This window comes from Pongo pygmaeus, chromosome 10, assembly GCF_028885625.2.
Source record: "Pongo pygmaeus isolate AG05252 chromosome 10, NHGRI_mPonPyg2-v2.0_pri, whole genome shotgun sequence".
NCBI classification, from domain to species: domain Eukaryota; kingdom Metazoa; phylum Chordata; class Mammalia; order Primates; family Hominidae; genus Pongo; species Pongo pygmaeus.
In genome coordinates this window covers 21,908,447-21,916,290 of record NC_072383.2, presented here as the reverse complement: position 1 = coordinate 21,916,290, position 7,844 = coordinate 21,908,447, and the positions used below count along the sequence as shown (strand labels likewise).

General features: G+C 42.5%; 1 pseudogene; it reads right to left on the bottom strand.

Annotated features, from left to right (window-relative positions):
* Positions 1-330: 330 nt before the first annotated feature.
* Positions 331-6,985, bottom strand: LOC129010676 (large ribosomal subunit protein eL15-like; annotated as a pseudogene).
* Positions 6,986-7,844: the final 859 nt, after the last annotated feature.

Genomic DNA, 7,844 nt, shown 5'->3' with positions numbered 1-7,844 from the left:
AGGCTGGAGTGCAGTGGCACGATCTCAGCTCACTGCAACTCTCTGCCTCCCGGGTTCAAGCGGTTCTCCTGCCTCCACCACCTGAGTAGCTGGAATAACACTTGTGCACCACCACATCCAGCTAATTTTTGTATTTTTAGTAGAGGCAGGGTTTCGCCACGTTGGCCAGGCTCGTCTCGAACTCCTGACCTCCGGTGATCTGCGAGCTTCGGCCTCCCAAAATGCTGGGATTACAGGCTTGAGCCACTGCACCTGGCTCAAAAATCTTAGTAATTTTTTTGACTGTTCTAAATTGTTTATTAGGTATGAGTTTTACAAACTTTACTTATATTAGTGGTAAAAGTGGAGATTGAGAGTGTTGTGCCTTCTCCAAGCTGCCCGGCAAGAACCACCAATAGTGTGGTGGAACTTACAGCCCTTTCCAAGGCCATGGCTCTTTCGGCCTGCACATGCCAGCCCACGCATCTCCTTGTGCTTGTGGACTGGTTTGGTGATCCACTGGGTGTCAGGATTTCTTCCAATAGCTTTATGGAATGGATCAATGAGGATAACCTCAAAAAATTTTTGTGTGGAATCTTCACCCATCCAGTAACAATTCAGGACTCTTAGAGCCCCACAGTGGTGTCCAGCTCACTCCTCTGCAATCAACTGAAGGCTTCAGTTAATACCATGATGGACAGGCTTGCCATAAGTTGCACCCTTAGGAACTGAGCATTTTCGGCCATTACGGAGAATATGAATCCTATATATAACATAACCTTGCTTGATCTTGTAGCCCAGTTGGTGCACTTTATCGGGCCGGGTGCGGCGGGAGCCCTGTGGAGAGCAGAGAGCTGGTGGTACTGCCAGCAGCAGACCCTCAGAAGAAAGCTCATGACATCAGACTGCTTCTTCCTCCACAGCTCCTGGATATACTTGTATGCACCAATCTTGGCTTACCTGATTGCTGCCGCCAGACAGAAGGGCCAAAAATCTTAATAATTTTTATTTTGAAAAATATATGCATGTGGATAGAAACAACTTCAAACAGTTCAAAAGGGTGAAAAGCAACTCTCCCTCTTGTACCCAGGGAGTACCTGGTAAGATATAACATCTCATACAGGACTTACGGAACCTCTATGGAAACTATTGAAAAATTTTGTTGAGAGACAGTAAAGAAGACCTAAATAAATGGAGAGATATACATGTTCATTAATTGGAAGAGCCTAGATTTGAAGGCGCCAACTCTTGTATTGATTCATAGATCAAATGTAATCCCAAGAAAAGCTCAGCTTTTTTTTTTTTTTTTTTTTTTTTGTAGAACTTGACAATCTGATTCCAAAACTGATAGGGGAATAAAAGGGAGTCAAAATACCCAAGACACTCTTGGGAGGAAAAAACAAAACCAAAAATGAATTGTGGGCTGGGTGCAGTGGCTCATGCCTGTAATTCCAGCACTTTGGGAGGCCAAGGCAGGTGGATCATCTGAGATCAGGAGTTTGAGACCAGCCTGGCCAACATGGTGAAACCGCTTCTCTAATAAAAATACAAAAATTAGCTGGGCATGGTGGTGGGTGCCTGTAGTCCCAGCTACTCGGGAGGCTGAGGCAAGAGAATTGCTTGAACCCAGGAGGCAATTGTTGCAGTGAGCCGAGATTGTGCCACTGCACTCCAGCCTGGCAACAGAGCGAGACTCCGTATCAAAGAAAAAAAAAAAGCTAGACATGAAGTTAGGGAGAGGAAGGCAAACCAGAACCCACATTCCTTTTTGACGCTGTTGTTTATTTTTCGATTATAGACATTCTAGCACAATTAGAGTAATATCTTATTGTGGTCTGTTGAAATACTTTAAAGGAAGTTACAGAGATCATCATAGATTACTTTAAATGCCTTGCTATATATCTCTAAAAATACACATTTATGTATTAGAAGACTCAATATTGTTAAGATGGCAATACTACTCCAAAGTGGTCTATAGACGTGATATAATCTCTATGAAAATCCCGATGTCCTTGTTTGCAGACCTGGAAAATTCAAACCTAAAATTCACATGGTATTGCACCCAATAGCCAATCTTGAAAAATGAGCAGAGTTGGAAGACTCACACTTGATGACTTCAAAATTTACTACAAAGCAACAATAATCAAAAAGTTTGGTATTGGTAGGAGGATAGGCATATAGATTAGTGGAATAGAATTGAGGTTCTGGAAATAACCCATACATCTATGGTCAATTGTTTTGTTTGTTTTGTTTTTTTGACAGAGTCTCACTCTGTCACCCAGGCTGGAATGCAAAATTATCACACCTGTAAGTTCTGAAATTTTTTTCTCTTATTATTTCATCTACAGTTTTTTTTCCTGTGTTTTGTCAGTTTTATTTTTCTGAAATGCTTATTATTTAGATATGGGACCTTTTTGTGGGACCTTCTAATGTTCTCCATTTTCTCTGATCTCTGCAAGATTTCAGCAATTTTTTCTTCTTCTCTTTTCTTTTTTTACTTCTTGCTTTCTTAATTTCTGAGAGCTCCTTTTTGTTCCCTGAATGTTTCTTTTAAAAGATATACTGGTCGGGGGCAGTGGCTTACATTTGTAATACCAGCACTTTGGGAAGCCAATAGGAGGATCGTTAGAAGCCAGGAATTTCAGAGAAGAATTCTGCAATCTCCTCGTTGAAGGTTGTGGTAGTCATACCTGACCCTGTGAATAATTCTAACCAAGGCTGGGCATGGTAGCTTATGCTTGTAACCCCAGCACTTTGGGATGCTGAGGTAGGTGGATCACCTGAAGTCAGGAGTTTGAGACCAACCTGGCCAACATGGCAAAACCCCATCTCTACTAAAAACACAAAAATCAGCTGGGCATGGCAGTGCATGCCTGTAATCCTAGCTACTTGGGAGGCTGAGGGAGGAGAATCGCTTGAACCCAGAGCTGAGATCATGCCATTGCACTCCAGTCTGGGCAACAAGAGCGAAATTCCATCTCAAAAATAAAATAAAATAAAAATAAAAATAAAAAAATCTAACCAATGAGGTATGATTGAAAATGACACACATCTTTGTCAATCATACTTCATTGGTTAGAATTATAATTATTATTATTTGAGACTGAGTCTCACTCTGTTGCCCAGGCTGGAGTGCAGTGTTATGATCTCGGCTCACTGCAGCCTCTGCCTCCCTGGATCAAGTGATTCTTCTGTCTCGGCCTCCCAAGTAGCTGGGATTACAGGCATGCACCATCATGCCCAGTTAATTTTTTGTACTTTTAGTAGAAATGGGGCTTCACTATGTTGGCCAGGTTTGTCTTGGACTCCTCACCTCAGGTCATCCACCTGCCTTGGCCTCCCAAAGTGCTGGGATTACAGGCGTGAGCCAACATGCCTGGCCTGGTTAGAATTATTCAGAGAATAATTGAACAATTATTCTGTGAACAAACTGTAAAGAACAACCTGAAAATTAAACTAAGAAAAGAAAATTAAGACAATCCACTTGCAATAGCACCAAAAAGAATAAAAATACTTAGTAATAAATTTAACAAAAGATGTTCAAAACTTGTACACTGACAGCCATGAAACATTGCTGAAAGGCATTAAGGAAGACCTAAACAAATAGAAAAACATCCCATGTTCATGGATTAGAAGACTCAATATTGTTAAGATGTCAATACTACCCAAAGCAATCTACAGATTTAATGCAATTCCAATGGCCTTTTCTGCAGAAATGGAAAGGCTGATTCTCAAATTCATACGGAATTGTAAAAGACTCCAAATAGCCAAAACATTCTTGAAAAAGAAGAACAAAGTTGGAGGACTCACATTTCTTGATTTTAAAGCTTACTACAAAGCTACAGTAATCAAAACAGTGTGGTATTGGCTTAAGAACAGACATATAAACCAATGAAATAGAATTGAGAATCCACAAATAAACCTATACAATTATGGTCAGTTGATTTTTGACAGGTGTGCTAAGACAATTCAATGGGAGAAAGAATAGCCTTTTAAAAAAAATTGTCCTAGGACCACTGGATAAACATGTACAAAAAGATGAAGTTGGACCCTAACCTTGCAATTACCTTAAAAATTATTATAAATATAAGAACTAAAACTATAATGCTCTTAGAAGAAAACATAAGGATGAATTTTCATGATCTTGGACTTGGCAATGAATTCTTAGATATGACACCAAAAGTACAAGCCAAAAAAGAAAAATAGACAAATTAGACTTCATCAAATTAAAAACTTTTGTGCATTGAAGGATACTATTAAGAAAGTAAAAAGACAATGTACAAAATGGGAGAAAATATTTGCACACCATGTATCTGATAAAAGTCCATGTTTTAATGTAATTAAAACATAAAGTTAATTTGTGCAGCAGCAATAAAAAAGGGAAACAAATATGAACAAAGGACTTGAATAGACATTCCTAGAAGATACATAAATCGCCAACAGACACATTAAAAAGATGTTCAACATCATTAGTCTTTAGAGAAACACAGATAAAAACCACAATGAGGTCCCAATTCACACACACTAGGATAGCTACAATTTTTTTAAAAAGTGTGTGTGTTGGGGGGTGCAGCTGGGAACAGTGACTCATGCCAGCACTCTGGGATGCCAAGGCAGGAGGATCACTTAAGTCCGGGAGTTTGAGATCAGCCTGGGCGACATAGCAAGACTGCCATCTCTCCAAAAAATTAAAAAAATTAGCTGGGAGTGGTGGCACACACCTGTGGTTCTAGCTACTTGGGAAACTGAGTCGAGAGGATTGAACCGAGAAGTTTGAGGCTGTAGTGAGGTATGATCATGCCACTGCATTCTAGCCAGAGCAATAGGGTGAGAACTTATCTCTAAATTACATAAATAAATAAATAAGTAAATATGTAGCAAATAACAAATGCTGGATGCTGGCAGGAATGTGGAGATATTGGAACACTCATGCATTGCTGGAGGAAATGCAAAATGGTTCAGCTGCTGAGAAAAACTGTTTAATGATTCATCAAAAAGTTAAACACAGAATTACCATATATCTCAGCAATTCTACTCCTAGAATATTCACAAAATAAATGAAAACATGTACTCACATAGATGCACATACACACATGTTGACAGAGGCACTATTCACCATGCCGGTCCCAAAACATGTATTTTCTTAGGAACACCAGATAGCACTTCAGTGCTATGCTTGGGGGCCATTTCAAACAGCAAAATCAATAATAAATAGCATAGAAATATGAAAACTGTGGCACAGCAATGCTGCAAAAATGACATTTGTGGCCTGCTGCAGTGGCTCACGCCTGTAATCCCAGCACATTGGGAGACCGAGGTGGGTGGATCACCTGAGGTCAAGAGTTTAAGACCAGCCTGACCAATACGGTGAAACCCGTCACTACAAAAAATACAAAAATTAGCCGGGCATGGTGGTGGGCACGTGCAATCCCAGCCACCTGGGAGGCTGAGACAGGAGGATTGCTTGAACCCAGGAGGCAGAGGTTGCAGTGAGCTGAGATCAAGCCACTGCACTCCAGCCTGGAAGACAGAGTGAGATTCCATCTCAAAAAAAGAAAGAAAGAAAAAAGGACATTTACAATAGGACAGCTGAAACAAGAAGTCAGGGTGTGGCCTCATTCAACCTCAGATAGGAACATGTGTATCGAGCAACTCAAATTTTCTTCTTTTTCATTGGAGATGCAGCCTCGCTTTGTTGCCCAGGCCCAGGCTGTCCCAGGCCCAGGCTGTCCCAGGCCCAGGCAGTGACGTGATCTCGGCTCACTGCAACCTCTGCCTCCTGGGTTCAAGTGATTCTCCTGCTTCAGCCTCCTGAGTAGCTGGGATTACAGGCGCCCACCACTATGTCTGGCTAATTTTTGTATTTTTAGTAGAGACGGGGTTTCACCATGTTGGCCAGGCTGGTCTCGAACTCCTGATCTCAAGTGATCCGCCAGCCTCAGCCTCCCAAAGTGTTGGGGTTATAGGCATGAGCCACCACGCCCAGCCCTTTTTAATTTTTATTTTCATTTTTTTGAGACAGGGTTTTGCTCTGTCACCCAGAGTGGAGTGCAGTGGCGCCATCGTGGCTCACTGCAGCATCAACTTCCCAGGCTCAAGTGATCCTCCCAGCCTCCAAAGTAGCTGGGACCAAAGATGCGCACCACCACAGCCGGCTAATTTTTTTGTGTATTTTTGGTAGAGACGGGGTTTTGCTATGTTGCTCAGGCTGGTCTCCAACTGCTGAGCTCAAGCAACCCACCCACCTCAGCCTCTCAAAGTGCTGGGATTCCAGGTGTGAGCCATCACGACCAGCCAGGGATCTTACCATTCTTAAGTGCCCTCTTATTAAATTCTCCTGTTGACAGTTGCATTGATTACTCACTCCTTCTTCTACGCTGTCTCTTGCTACATCTGGACTCTCTGATTCATTTTCTCAAAGACATTCATCTAGAATGTCTAATTTTTGTGGTTGGGATCAATATAGTTCACTTGCTTTATGGGGTGGGAGGAGTGTAACTTTTCTTTAAACTGAATTCTAAGCAGTTTTCAGTTCTAACTCACTACAGTCTCCATGCTGTTTTCTGAATGTTTGTACCCCCCAAAATTCATATGTTGAAATCCTAACCCCCAAGGTGATGGTATTAGGAGGTGAGCCTTTGAGAGATGATTAGGTCTTGACAGTGGAGTTCTCATGACTGGGATTAGTGCCCTTATAAAAGGGACCCCAGGCGGGGTGTGGTGGCTCACGCCTGTAATGGTTCAGCTACCAAGGCCCCCAAAGTGTTGAGATCGCTTGAGCCCAGCGGTTCGAGACCAGCTTGGGCAACATAGTGAGACGCCATCTCCATTTAAAATTAAAATAATAATAAGTAAATAAAAGGGACCCCAGAGAGATCCCCTGCCACTTACCATAGGAAGGCACAGTGAAAAGACAGCCATCTAGAAAAACAGGTCCTCTCCAGACACTTGAATCTACCAGCACTTTGATCTTGGACTTCGGTACTGTGTTACAACAGCCATACATTGTGCTACTGATATTCCATATTTAATTGACATTTTCAGGGTTTTTTGTTTTGTTTTGTTTTGTTTGAGACAAAGTCTCGCTCTGTCACCCAGACTGGAGTGCAGTGGCATGATCTTGGCTCACTGCAACCTCCACCTCCCGGGTTCAAGTGATTATCCTGCCTCAGCCTGTTGAGTAGCTGGGACTACAGGCAAGCACCACCACGCGCAGCTAATTTTTGTATTTTTAGTAGAGATGGGGTTTTGCCATTTTGGCCAGGCTGGTCTTGAATGCCTGACCTCAAGTGATCTGCCCACCTTGGCCTCCCAAAGTGTTGGAGTTACAGGAGTGAGCCACCACTGCACCTGGTTTCTTTTCTATTCTTTTTGTTTTGTTTTGTTTTGTTTTTTAATAAAGACAGGGGTCTCCCTGTGTTGCCCAGGCTGGTCTGGAACTCCTGACCTCAAGTGATCTGCCTCCCTCACCCTCCCAACGTGCTGGGATTACAGGTATGAGGCACTGAAACTGGCAGAATTTGAAGGTGAGGATTTGGGTCGGGCAGGGAAAGTCCACGCAGAGCAGAGCTATGAGGAAGACTGAAGCCCAAGCCCAAGCCCAAGGTCTCTCAAGACAGTTAGGCCTTTTTTTGGTAAAAGATCTGAGAGTCTGAATTTGGGGATCCTGTAAATAAAACGTTCATGGATAGGGCTGAATCCAGGATGCAAATGAAGCCATCATGAGTCTGTTTCTCTCCCTTTCTTGACTTCTGCTTGCCCTGTGTTGGCCCCAGCCTCAGTCTTCATGTAGCAGGGACACGATGGATGTCATTCAGGTACCTGGGTCCCCTCAGACTTCCAGTGAGAGGAGTCAGAAGCAAGAC